Source organism: Panthera onca, chromosome A3 (genome assembly GCF_046562875.1).
Source record: "Panthera onca isolate mPanOnc1 chromosome A3, mPanOnc1 haplotype 2, whole genome shotgun sequence".
NCBI classification, from domain to species: Eukaryota; Metazoa; Chordata; class Mammalia; order Carnivora; family Felidae; genus Panthera; species Panthera onca.
This window is the reverse complement of record NC_138341.1, coordinates 112507531-112521512: the sequence shown is the minus strand read 5'-3', so window position 1 is coordinate 112521512 and position 13982 is coordinate 112507531. Positions and strand designations below refer to the sequence as shown.

The 13982-nt window shown below is 51.3% G+C and overlaps 1 non-coding gene across 1 annotated transcript; it reads left to right on the top strand.

Moving 5' to 3' along the window:
• Nucleotides 1-12480: 12480 nt before the first annotated feature.
• On the top strand, nt 12481-12587 carry LOC132672692 (U6 spliceosomal RNA). Its single transcript, XR_009607648.1, has one exon. It is a non-coding gene; the product is annotated as a U6 spliceosomal RNA (small nuclear RNA).
• Nucleotides 12588-13982: the final 1395 nt, after the last annotated feature.

Sequence of the window (13982 nt, the reverse complement as noted above, 5' to 3'; positions counted from 1 at the left end):
AACTTCGGCTCAGGTCATGATCTCGTGGCTTGTGGGTTTGAGCCCTGCGTCGGGCTCTGTGCTGCTGGCTCGGAGCCTGGAGCCTGCTTCGGATTCTGTCTCCCTATCTCTCTGCTCCTCCCCTGTTCACACTCTGTCTCTCTCTCTCTCTCTCTCAAAAATAAACATTAAAAAATTTAAAAAAAGAGTATGTTTAGTTTTATAAATCTTTTTTTAATGTTTATTCATTTTTGAGAGACAGAGCATGAACAGGGGAGGGGCAGAGAGAGAGGGAGACACAGAATCCGAAGCAGGCTCCAGGCTCTGAGCTGTCAGCACAGAGCCCAACGCAGGGCTCGAACTCACGGACCGCGAGATCATGACCTGAGCCAAAGTCGGACGTGCAACCAACTGAGCCACCCAGACACCCCAAGTATGTTTAGTTTTATAAGAAACCATCAAACTGTCTTCCAAAGTGTCTGTGCTGTCTTGCACTCCGCCCCAACCGATGAGAGTTTCTGCTGCTCCATATCCTTGTCAGCATTTGGTCTTGTCAATGTTCTGGATTTTGGCTCTTCCAACAGGTGTTTAGTGGTTTCTCGTTTTAATTGGCTTTTTTTCTGAAGACATATGATGTAGTGCATTTTTTTATATGCTTATTTTCCATCTGTATGTCTTCTTTGGTGAGGTGTCTGGTAAGGTCTTTGGCCCATTTTTAGACCAGGTTGTTTTCTTATTGTTGAATTTTAAGAATTCTTTGTATATTTTGGATAACAGTCCTCTATGGGATGTGTCTTTTACAAATATTTTCTCCCAGTCTGTGGCTTGTCTTGTCATTCTCTTGACAGTGTCTTCTTTCTTTCTTTCTTTCTTTCTTTCTTTCTTTCCTTTCTTTCTTTCTTTCTTTCTTTCTTTCTTTCTTTCGAGAGAAAGAGCATGAGTTGGGGAGAGGAGCAGACGGAGAGAGAGAGAATCTTAAGCAGGCTCCACACTCAGTATGGAGCCTGACATGGGGCTCGATCCCATGACCCTGGGATCATGAACTGAGCTGAAATCAAGAGTTGGATGCTCAACCAACTGAGCCACCCAGGTGCCCCTATTACGTGCCATCTTCAGTTCAGTCAGGCAAGATAAGAATATATTTCTCTCTCATATTCAAGGCATTTGCAGGTCTGGCATCCTGTGCTGTGGTATATCCAGCCCCTAAGATAGCCCCCAGTGATCCTAGTCTCCTGGTATTTGCCCCCTAGTGTAGACCCTCCCACACTGAGTCACATCTGACTTGTGTGCCCAAAGGATCTGGCAGAAGTAATAGTGTGTGCCTTCTACCTAGCTGATGAAAGCACTGAGCTTCTGCCTTGATCTCTTGAATCACTCACTCTGGGGACAGCAGCCACCCTGTGATGAGGACACTCAAGTTGTCCTGTGGAGAGGCCCATGTAGGGAGGGACCAAGGTCCCCAGCCTACAGGCAACACCAACTTGCCAGCCGTGTGAGTAAGCCTCCTTGGATGTGGATCCTGGATTCCTGAGCTAAAGGAACTGCGAAAAATAGCCAAGCTAATACAGAAAGGCAAAGACAGAGACAATAAATAATTATTGGTGTTGTGAGTCCCTACGTTTAGTGTCTTTGGTTATGCAACCTTGCACAACTAAAGCAGATGGTGTCAGGGACCCAGGCTCTGTCTATCTTTTTGCTCCGTCAAATGTGGCTTCCGCTCTCTAAGTTGTCTCATGGACCCAAGTGGCTGCAGGGACCCAGGCTCTGTCTATCTTTTTGCTCCGTCGAATGTGGCTTCCGCTCTCTAAGTTGTCTCATGGACCCAAGTGGCTGCAGGGGCCATTCTCTCTGCTTTCCAACCAGAAAAAAAGGAGAAAGAAGCGGAAGGAGGAAGGGCACACTCCACCCTTTGGGGACACTTGTCTGGGAGTTACAACCTCACTTCTGCGTTTGTCCCGTTGACCAGATCTTGTATTTGCCTGTAGGTTAACTGCAAAGGAGGCTGGGAAATGTAGTCTTCATTGCAGGCAGCCACCCATTTGGCCGGACGTGGGGTTTCTAATTAGCAGAGAAGAAGAGAAGACTAGCTATCGGGTAACAACTAGTAAAGTTTGCCGTAGGTGTTATCTCTGGAGTTAACACAGTGTCGGATGGTTAAGTTTGCAGACTGGGGAGCCTGATGGGTTGGGTTTACCTCTGCCACTTACCAGCTGTATGGTCTTGAAAATTTTACCGAGTGTCTCTGTGCCTCAGTTTCCTCATCTGTAAAACAGGGATCGTCATAGAGCCTGCCCGCAGAGCGTGGTTGTGAGGAGGAAGCGGGACAGTCCTGGCACCTGATATGTGCTGTATGAGCACCGTTGCCATTATTTCATCTTTACAAGGTGTTTTCTCAAGGTCACACGATCAGTTAAGCGAGGCAAGCAGAATGTGGCTTGATAGCAATTTCCCCCCAGACCCAGGTCAGTACTCGGCACGTACTAAGCATCCAGCCACAGAGATGCCAGGTTTTGTTTTGTTCTGTCGCGCTGTTCAGGCTAATGAGAAAGCGCCATTGACCTCCCTCACGTGGCTCCTCGGGCAGGGGGCTGGTGCTTTTGATTCCACCGCTGGAGCTCACTCCTTCAAGGACCCTCCAGGCCGTCGTTTTTCAAGAGTGAACTCCTGGAAGCTATTGTTCTGGAAGGTGCCCAGCTTTCCATGATTTAAAAGTCTGGGAAGCTACATTTGGCATCCCCCTTCTAGAGAACTGTAGCGCTTCCCACATGTTAAAGGTTCTGAGAAATCCTGCAGCAAATCAACGCATCAGGCTTCAATCCAATCTGCATTTTCTAGGCTTATGTGACCACAGACCCTCCCACCCAAACCCATACCCTCACCCCACATCAGTTACCTAATAGAGACTATAGACATTTCTCCAGGCTGTTATCAGTCATGTCCGCCTTAGTGTGAGTGGGTATTACCCTACCCTTTCTTGAGAGCATGTCTGATAGGAGCAAGGTGGTAGTGAGTAGGGGGCATTGGTCACCGGGCACTGCTGGGTGAAGAAGGGGACTTCCAGGCATTTCCCCAGAGCCCTACTCTCTAAGGGACACTAAAACATCATTGGAAATGTTACATGTTGGGAGAAAAAAATGTGTTTCCTGGCATTTCTATGAGGGGAAAGTGCAATGAAAATGGAAATAATAATAATAATAACAATAATTTATTATTATTGAGGGATTGTTACATGCCAGATACTCTTCTAAGCACTTGAGTGCATTTTCTCATTTAACCCTCAAAACAGCCCCATGAGTTAAGTACTTTTTTTTTTTTCTTGAGAGAGAGAGAGCACCAGGTGTGTGAGTGGGGGAGGGGCAGAGAGAGAGGGAGAGAGAGAATCTTAAGCAGGAGTTGAGCATGCCCAGTGTGGAGCCCAGCATGCCCAGCACGGAGCCCAGCATGGGCTGCGAGATCTCACGACCCACTAAGTACTATTAATATTCCCATTTCACAGAGGGGTAGATTAAGGAACAGAGAGGTTAAGTAACTTGCCTGAGGTCACACAGCTTAGGGAGTGGACAGGAATTGTCTGATAAGTTGCTTGTGGTGAGAATGAGGTGGGAAGAGCCCCACTCTGGGGGTAGTTGAAGCTTAGATGCTTCCAGAACTCTGCTCTAGGGAGAAAGGGCCTGTTAGCTGCCGTACTCTGATTTTGTTGAGTAGGGGATGCAAGTTTGGGGCCAGCATGGAGTTGCTCAATTACCAAAGGGAAGCTGAGATAGCGATGCGATGCGTGCCCTCCTTCAGCTCCATCCCTCCAAAGAAATGTTGGGTGGTGCTCGAAGACCATGACATTGAAGGAAGTGCTCAACAGTTCAGCCCTCCCAGGCCACCTACCGGGCTCAGGTTGGCCCTAACACCTGTGCCAGGTGACGGTCACCGAGATCCTGCAGAAGAGCAAGAGGATGCTCAATGAAACCACTATTGAAGGAATCTTTTGAAAATTCAAGGCGGCCTGCTGAAATCCTCAAGGCCAGGTGTCAGGGGCCCCGGGGCCCATCCTGAACTCAGCTGCTGATTGTGCCCTTGGGCATTTCTCTTCCCCTCTGCAAGCTAGATAGTGGGGGAGGGGTGTGTGCAGGCTGGGGGAGTGGCCCCCGGAGAACTCTGACATCAGATCATACTCCCCCCCCCACCCCCATTCCAGGTTTACTAGCTCAGCCCAGACAATAAGATTTTAGAGAAGAACAAGATCAGGGACATAGAGAGGTCTGGAAAGGCCTCCCGGATCAAGCTTAGGGGGTCTCAGCTGCCTTAAATAAGAGACCCCATGATGAAGATGTGTTTTGGTCTATCCTCCGTGGTCAGTGGTGATGCTGGCACAGCAGAGCCATTTGTAGGTTGCTCTCTGAGATTGACGTGCAGACACTGTTATCTACACACAATATCCAGCCCCTCCCCGCTGCCATCAACAGAACCCCGATTTGTCCTGGGCAGCAGTGGGTCTAGTTATAAACATTCCCTTTCTCAGCCTTCCTTGCAGCAAGGGACGGCCATGTGGCTCATTGTGGCCAATGAGATAAAGAGAGAAGTTCCCAGGGAAAGACCCATTTTCCCAAATGAAATTACAGAGTCTCCCAGGAAGGTTTGCCCCTTAACCTTCGGCCTCTTCCTGCCTGGAATGGAGACGCCATGTTTGGAGCTATAGCAGCCAACGTGGTGCCATGAGGACAAAAGTCACATGCTAAGGATGGCAGAATGGAAATCCAGAGGGCCTGAGTCCTTGATGATTTCTTTGAGAAGCCACACTAGTCCCTAAACTCTTGAAAAGTTAAAAAAAATTCCTATTTGGTGAAGCTAGTCTATTGGGTTTCCGTTACATGCAGCCAAATACATAATCAACACATCCGGGTCTCAACATGAATGATGTCTGTAACACCACCATCTACGGTGCCCTCTGTGCCAGATACATTGTTTCATTTGGTCTTCTCCATGGTAGAAGCTGGGGGCTGTAATTGCCATCATGTGACAGAAAAGGACATCAGGGCTCTGAGGAACTGACCAATTTGCCCAAGATGGCCCTGTTAGTCAGCAGGTCAAGAGTTGGACCTGAATCTCTAATTTTCTTTTCTTTTTTTAATGTTTATTTATTTTTGAGAGAGAAAGAGAAAGAGCAGGGAGGAGCGGGGGGGGGGGGGGTTGCGGGGAAAGGGGGACAGAGGATCCAGGATCCGAAGCAGGCTCTGTGCTGACAGCTGAGAGCCCCATATGGGGCTTGAACCCACGAACCGTGAGATCATGACCTGAGGTGAAGTCGGACGCTTAACTGACTGAGCCACCCGGGTGCCCCTGAGTCTCTAATTCTCTTAAGTCTGTATTAATCGCTCCAGTGGTTTACAAACATGACCTCCATTCTCCCCATCAAGGGGGGGGGGGTGGCTATGTCCTTTCCCCTTTGAGTCTGGGCAGGCTTGTGGCTGCTTCGACCACTTGAATTTGGCAGAAGTGACCCCCCTGTGACTTCTGAAGCTGGGTCATAAAAGGTGATGCAGCTTCTGCCCGGTTCACTGGAACCCTCTTGCCTGGAGCTCAGAGTTGCCATGGAGCAAGTTCAAATGCCCGGAGACCACCACGCTGAGAGGAAGCCCAGGCCACATGGAGATGCTTCTGATGAGTTGTACTGTTCTTCCAGTCCTCCCAGCCCAGGGGACAGATATGTGAGTAAAGATGCCTTCGTATGATTCTAGCCCCAGCTGTCGAGTCTTTCCAGTTGAAGCCTCAGCCATCAGGAAGCAGAGACAAGCCTTCCCTGCTGTGCCCGTTATTACAAAACCTGAATTACAGAATCTGTGAGCATAAGAAAATGGTTGTTTTAAGACACCAAGTGGTGGGGTAATTTGTCCCACAGCAATATTAACGGTGACTGTAGCTCACTCCAGTGCCTCTGGAATATCCTCACACCTAAAAGCACCAAAAGCCTGAGAGTAGTTGATTTAAAAAAAAAAAAATTTTTTTTAATGTTTATTTATTTCTGAGATAGAGCACGAGTGGGGGAGGGGCAGAGAGCGAGGGAGACACAGAATCTGAAACAGGCTCCAGGCTCCGAGCTGTCAGCACAGAGCCCGATGCGGGGCTCGAACTCACAAACCGTGAGATCATGACCTGAGCTGAAGTTGGACACTCAACTGACTGAGCCACCCAGGTGCCCCAGGGTTGCAAGTACATTTTAGAGAGGAGGCAAATTCGTTAGTATGGACTCTTTGAATAATAAGGACTTGTGGACAGCGAGGCGCCTGGATGGCTCAGTGGGTGAGGCAACCGACTCTTGATTTCGGCTCAGGTCATGATATCACGGTTCTCGGGATCGAGGCCCACGTGGGGCTCTGTGCTGTCCACGCAGAGCCTGCTTTGGGTTCCCTCTCTCCTTCTCTCTCTCTCTCTCTCTCTCTCTTTCTCTCTCTGCCTCTCCCGTGCATGCGTGCACAGACATGCACACTCTCCCTCTCTCTCTCAAAGTAAATAGACTTGAAAACATAAGGATTGACAGTATTATTTAATCCATTCAGGACTTGCGGTCCTGATTAATGATAACTGGAGGGAGTGAGACACTGAGCAGATACGGTGTATCCCAAGAGCCTTGCTTTTCTCATTTGGGGAGTGGGGGGTGATGATGCCTATCCCGTCGGGTTTGCGAAGGGAAGGGGTCGTAGCAATGACATCAACCATCATTTATGAGGGTTGCATACTGAGCACGTGACACGCCTATTTTCATTGACTCCTCACAACAGTCCTTATGAGATAGATCCTATTATTAAGCCCATTTTATAGATGAGGAAGCTCGAACCCAGCCAGGTTAAGGACTTTGCCCCAAATCTGACAAACGAGACCAGACAAAGCTGGACCCCCTTTCTGTCTGAGTCTCCCACGCATGTTCTTTCCCACTCTGTTCCAGACTGCTCCGGGGCCCATGTTTATAAGACGCTTGGTATATCACATGCTCACAGTAAGCGGACGATTTGCTGATGACCCTAACCTGGGATCTGGGGTCTTCGAGGCAGTTCTAGAGAGGGAGGGGGGAGGGTGAGCCCTGGGCAGGGTTGGGGAGGCGCAGAGTAAGAGCCATTAGGGAAGGAAAGAGTCTGTGTTGTTGGAAGGCAGGGAGCTAGGAAGGTCTTGAATCAGACCCCATGGTCCCCTCCCACAGAGGGTTAAAGCAGCCCAGCCTCCTTCCGGCTGAGCGGAAATCAGATTTTGAGAGCGGAGCAGAGCTCCAGAGGGATGTTTTTCTTCTCCATTTGTCTGCTGTGGCCGGCCCATAAAATCTACCGGAACTCATGCTGAACGGGGACGTGGAGAATGCAGGGGTGGGGGGCGGGGAAGCCCTTATCAGGGCAGAGACCGCTCCCGTCTTCAAGGCTCCACCTCTGGGTCAGGGGATCCCCTCTGGAGGCCTCGCAAGATTTCTCGGATGAGGGCATGTACAAGGAAGAAGGACACCTCCTCCCCCAAGTGAACTTGGGGGCGGTGAGGAGTGAGTGTAGACACGGAGGGGTCAGGCTGTGGCAGGTCAATAGGGTGTGATTCAGGTCCCCCCCCCCCCCCCCCCCGGTTCTATACTTGGTATTGGGCAAAATCTCTGCCTGTTTCCTCATCGGAGAACCCAGGGAACCTGAGCCAGATGACCACCATCCGTGATTCCCCAGGCAGAGCTGACAGTTTGAGGGGTTTTTCTATCTAGCGGGCGGGCACTTTGCACGCATTTCCTCCCCCTGAAGACAGTGCAATTATCATCACTCCTGTTTTACCGTGAATTGAGGCAAGGCGGCCTGCCCAATGTTGCCCACGAGAAGGGGCAGGGCAGGATTTAAGCCCAGACAGTCAGTGCCCCAAGCCACCTCTCAAGCCTCCCAGTGTGAGTGCCCCTACTCTCCTTGTCCTCGGTTGCCCTCTCCCATTTCTCTTGGTCGATCCCTCACTCTTTAAGACTCACCTTGTGCCGTCACCTCCTCCAGGAAGCCTGCCCTGACTAGCCAAGCCAGATTAGGGCTCCTCTCTGGCTGCCCGCGCACCTGAGAGGTAACGGTTTTGGTTCCTGGGCTGTGAGTCCTGGGTGACCACTGCCACTTCTAGTTCTCCCCTGTGCCTCCTGCCAACAAGGGGAACTTTCTATTTGCCTTGAAGATTTTAAGTGCTCATAGCAGTTTTAGAACATGGCCCCGTTGAGAGGTGGGGTCCACTGCGCCTTCCACTTGAGTCTGGGGGGGGGCTTGAGACTTGCGTTCACAAAGGAAACAAGGCAGAATCTAGGTGACGTCCGAGGCAGAGTCATAAAGGGTGATGCAGTGATGCAGCCTCACCTTGTTCACTGGAACACCTGTTCTTGGAGCCCTGAGTTTGGAAGAAGTCCAAGTGCTCTGAGACCGCCATCCTGTGAGGAAGCCCGGGCCACCCGGGGAGGTCCTGCTTGCGGTCCTGGTCCAGGGGCCTCCAAGTGATTCCAGCCCTCAGCTGTTGATTCACATCCAGGCTTCGAGTCTCCCAACGGAGACACCAGGGACCAGAGACTAGCTATCCCCACCACGCTTGGTCTGAATTCACGAGCACCCTAAAACGGTGGTTGCGTGAAGCCACTGAGTTTTGGGGTTTCTTTCCAGGGTTCTTGCAGTGGTCTCCTCCCAGGGCTCCTTGAACTTTCCATTTCCCACCCTGGTTCCCCGGCAGTGTGTTCTTGACACAGCAGTCAGGCGCGTCCTGTAAGGCCCAGAGCGGACAGTGTCCCTCTTCGGCACCAAACCTTCCCTTGGCTTCCAGTTCACTCAGAGTAAAAAAGCCAGATCTTTATGATGAGCCACGTGTGATCTGCCCTGTCCCCCACCCTTTTCCTCCTCCGTCCTGTCTCCCACCCTCTTCCTTTACCGACTCCTCTCCAGCCACACTGGTCTTGTTACTCTTCATACACCGGACCCTCTGCCTCAGGACACTTGCACTTGCTGTGGACAGCACTCCACTACCTGGAGCGCTCTTCCTCTAGGTATTGCTTGGTTCACCGCCTCATCTTGTTCAAGTCTCTGCTCAGATGTCACCTTCTCAGTGAAGGCCCGCCCTATTGAACCCTCTGAGTTCTCCTCATTCCCAAACCACTTGCCTGACTTTATTTTTTATTTTGCCATGGTCCTTCTACCTGTCTAACATCCTATATACTTTACTTGGTGTATTTAATATTTACTGTCTCTTCCCTGCCGTTGACTATCAACACTACAGGGCAGAGATCACTGTTTATTCTTGAATGTATCCCCGGGGCCTAAAATAGCTTCCGACACTCAGTGATGGTTTGCTGAATGAATGAGCTGCAGGAGCCCAGACATGGGGCCGTCCAGGTGGGGAGGCAGATGGGGGTCAGGGAAGAGCAGGGGTGGAGAGGCCGGGTGGAGCCAGTGCACTGGGCTAAAGGACATTCCGTGAAAGTGACAGCTTGCTGCCCTTCCCCCCACCTCCCCCGGGGCACCCTGAGGATGGGAGAGTCAGAGGGCGAGGCTTTGAAGATACAAACGTGGGGCTCCTCCTTGGTCTTGAGTGCCTCCAGGCACTTCCGGTAATCAGGATCTCAGGGCATCTGCCGGAGAACCCTGCCCACTGCCCCTGAGGCCTTGACTCGCTCCTTCCTGTGCTATAAAATCGTGCCCCTTCCATCTGTGACCTCCTGGATGCTGCTGGGGGAGGTGAGGTGGGGCAGGTTTGTTGCAAAGAACTGTGTGTGGCCCTGAGCAGCACGCGGCACCTCAGTTTCCTCATCAGCAAAATGGGAATGATAGGAGGATGGATTTCAAGGCAGGGCCGTGAAGCTGAATGAGATAATGGCATGGAAGTCCTTGGTAAACAGAAGTGCTCCACGGACCCAGGAGGGGGTAAAGGCACAAGGAACAAACCCTAGCTCTGCCACCAGGCTCAGTCTCATTGCTTGCAAAATGGGCTGAATGTGCTAGGGCTGTTGAGAGATTCAAAATGCAAAGGAGATTCTTAGCACTCAGTAAACGTGCAAGAGTTGTTTGCTTTTATTCATGGTGATTCTTTTTTTAATGTTTTTTAATGTTTATTTTTGAGAGAGAGACGACAGAGCGCGCGTGGGGGGGGGGGAGGGGCAGAGAGAGAGGGAGACTCAGAATCAGAAGCAGGCTCCAGGCTCTGAGCTGTCGGCACAGAGCCCCACGTGGGGCTCGAACTCATGAGCTGTGAGATCATGACCCGAGCTGAAGTCGCTGAACCGAATGAGCCACCCAGGCGTCCTAATAATAATTCTTTTTTTTTTTTCAAAGTTTATTTATTTATTTTGAGAGAGAGAGAGAGACAGCATAAGCAGGGGAGGGACAGAGAGAGGGAGAGAAGAGAGAATCTTAAGCAGGCTCTCGCATTGTCAGCATGGAGCCCAATGCGGGGCTCGATCCCATGAACTGAACCAAGAGTCAGACACTTAAGCAACTGGGTCACCCAGGCATCTCTTGACGGTAATCATTCTAATAATGATAGGGAGTAAAAAGTTACTGAGAAGCCATCTGGGAGCCCGGAGGGGACCGTGACCGTGGGCTCCACGGAGCACAACTTCAGCCCCCTACATTTCACTTTGGTCATAGACTCCCACGCACAAGGTCACCTCTGCCCATTGCCTCCAGCAAGGCCATCCCCATGAGCACACTTATTCCCTAAAATATGCCATAGGAGTGAATATCAGGCCTTGAGGCCAGCCTGGGAGTGGGTGTGTGGGGAGTTCAAATCCAGGCCCTGCCTCTCCCAAGCTGTAGAAACTTAGATGCGGCAATTGCTCTATGCCTCAGTTTCCTTTTCTGAGAAAGGAAAGTAGAATTATAATAGCCTTGGCCTCTTACAGCGGCCGTGAGGATCGAGTGAGTTAAAATGTGCCCAGGGCCTGGTGCTGTGCCTGGCACTTAGCAAGCAGATCATATGGAAGAGGGTTACTATCTTCATCCCACCAATAGGTAAACTGAGGCTCAACCAGGAGAAATAACCCGGTTCAGGTTATCAGTTGGAATGTTTATTGGCCCTGAGCTGCGATGAGTCTCCTTACACAGGCAGAAACCCCAACCAGTGAACCTACGGGTTTGTGACACACCTTTCATTCCTTAGTGGGTTTTTGTTGTTGTTAAGTGGGAGTCCAAAATGGAGGAGGGGACAACTTAACGTTGTCCCAGGAAAATCTCACCCAGGAACTTCTTTTCAGAAATCCGGGGAAACACTTAGCCCTGTGTGAAAAGGTCTCGGGTTCCAGTTTGAGACGTAGTGCGCAAGGTAATGGGAAATCCTTGAAGGCTCTTGAGCAGGGGAAGCATGAACTTTAAGGGACAGGAGTCTGGCAGTGCATTTGGGTTATTTCCTGTTACTGGGGTCTGGACGTCGCTGGCGGGGGGCGCCTTGGTATGGTGACTGAATTCCACAAATAATCAAGATGTATTTGCAGAGACCCCACTAAATGAAGGGTGCTGGGCTGCTGTGGAGGGTTTGCAGTGAGCAAACCCCATCACATCCTTCGGCCCTGCCCTTCTGATGTGGATATACAGCTCGATCTACTCCTGCGGGGTTTGGGGGGGGGGGTGGGAGGGGAGAGCCTGAGTGGGGAGGGGTGATGTTTGGTTTGAGGCATCGATGGAGTAGGAGATGCAGAGGGAGAGAACATTCCAGGTGGAGGGACTTGAAGGGAAAGGCCCTGAGACGAGCGCATGCCTGGAAGGTTCAAACTCTTGCGAGGAGCCCCGGGTGGGACAGAGACGCGGAAGGCAGAAGAAACAGGTGAGAGAGGTCGTGGGGTCGGACACGCAGGGCTTCAGAGCCATCTGAGGAGTGGTTTACTCCGAGTAATGTGGGGGATCATCAGAGGTTTCCGAGCAGCGGAGGGCACAGGATCTGACCTGGGCCTCCAGGGGACCTCCTCCGGCTGTGGAGAAAGGGACTGTGGGGTCCATGGCGAGAGCAGGGAGCCCAGGGAGGGTGATCTGCTCCAGCGCGGGGTGGGTAGAGGCGGTGGCAAGTGCTCAGAGTCTCCGTCTGTCGTGGAGCGGTGGCGCTCAGGGGCTACTGAAGAGCGGGTGGCTTCTGTCGAGATGGCCAGCGCACGTGCCCGTTCACCGAGCGGATCTGCCTCTGGGACTTCATCCCGCATTCATCCTTGCACATGCGTGAGATGACCCAGATGCAGGGATGCCGATTTGCCGGGCAGAAGGGGAACAGGCTGCCTGGGGCCAAGTGTGGGTGGGGATGTGGAGCTAGCGCCGCGAAAGTGGGGGGGCAGGCGCCGCCATCTGGGGAGCAAGCTGGGACGCTGAATATGTAACGGAGGGTATGAAAGACGCCCGCCGATTCCCCGACAGTCTCCCCGGCAACAGGTGGGGTCTGGGCACCCGCACCCACTCCCTGATTCGGGGCGCTCTGTGGCTGCTCTGACCGTTACTGTGGGTAGAAGTGATGCTGTGACAGCTTCTGGGCCCAGATCTTCAAAGACGAGCAGCTTCTGTGCTCACTTCGGCAGCACATACGCTAAAATAAGAACGATCCGGGGAGGATTAGGGTGGCCCTGGTGCGAGGATGACGCACAAATTCCTGAAGCGCTCCGTGTGAAAAAAAGAAAGAAAGAAAGAAAGAGAGAAAGAGAGAAAGAAAGAAAGAAAGAAAGAAAGAAAGAAGAAAAAGACCAGCAGCTTTTACTTCCTCCTTCTTGGCAGGATCCCTTGGGGACAAGCCAGCTGCCATGAAGGAAGTCTAACCACCCCGGAGACTGCCATGCTGTGAGGAAGTCTAGCTAGCTACAGAGAGGTGTCCTCTAGGATGAGGCACCATTAGAGGGACACAGAGACAGAGAGGGGAACACCAGGTGCATCACGGCTGCAGACACGAGTGAAGAAGTCAGCCATCTCGGAAGGGGACCTCCAACCCCAGCTGTCTCAGTGACACCACACACACAGTTCAGAGACACGCAGCCCAGCCCAGCCCTTCCCGGATTCCCGACCCACAAAATTATGAGTAAAACAAAGTGTTGTTGAAAGCCTCTGAGCTGAGGGTAATTTATTGTAGTGCAAAAGATAACCAGACCCTCTCACCCAGCAATTGAACCCCTGACTCTTTGTCCAGATAAGATTCTCATGCCAGCCCAGACAAGGACATGCCAGGGTAGTGGCCGTGTGGTGGCCGAGACTTAGGGACTATCCACGCGCCCATTCCTGGGGTAGCAGAGGGGAAAACATGTGGATGCAAACCAAGGGGTCCTAGTCAGCGCCTAGAAGTCGTAAGTCAAGCCACAACCCAGACTGATGTTAAACAGGGAATGAGCATTGGAGCAAAAATAAATTAACATGCATTCACAGGGGCGCCCGGATGGTTTCAGTCGGTTAAGCGACCGACTCTTGATTTGGGCTCAGGTCATGATCTTGCGGTCTTGAGATTAAGCCCCAGGGTGGGCTCTGAGCTGAGTGCACAGCCTGCTTGGGATGCTCCCTCTCTTACTGCCCTTCCCCTGCTTGTGCACACATATGCTCATGTGCTCTCTCACACTCGCTCTCAAAAATAAAATAAAATAAAATAAAATAAAATAAAATAAAATAAATTAAAAAAATAAAATAAAGTAAAATAAAATAAAATACATACACAGAAAGCCACAATACCCATACAAACATGCTGTGTTCTTCAAGAAGACTCACACACTGAAGAACATGTGGGGCCCATTAAAATGGGTCTTTAAAAATTTTTTTTTTAAATGTTTATTTTTGAGAGGGAGAGAGAGACAGATTGAGCAGGGGAGGGGCAGAGAGAGAGAGAGAGGGAGGGAGACGCAGAATCCGAAGCAGGCTCCAGGCTCCGAGCTGTCGGCACAGGGCCCGACGCGGGGCTCGAACTCACGAACCGTGAGATCATGACCTGAGCCGAAGCTGGACGCTGAACCGACTGGGCCACCCAGGCGCCCCTAATATGGGTCTTTGCAAGAGCTTAAAATGGGAAGGGGAAATGGATGAAAGAGAATC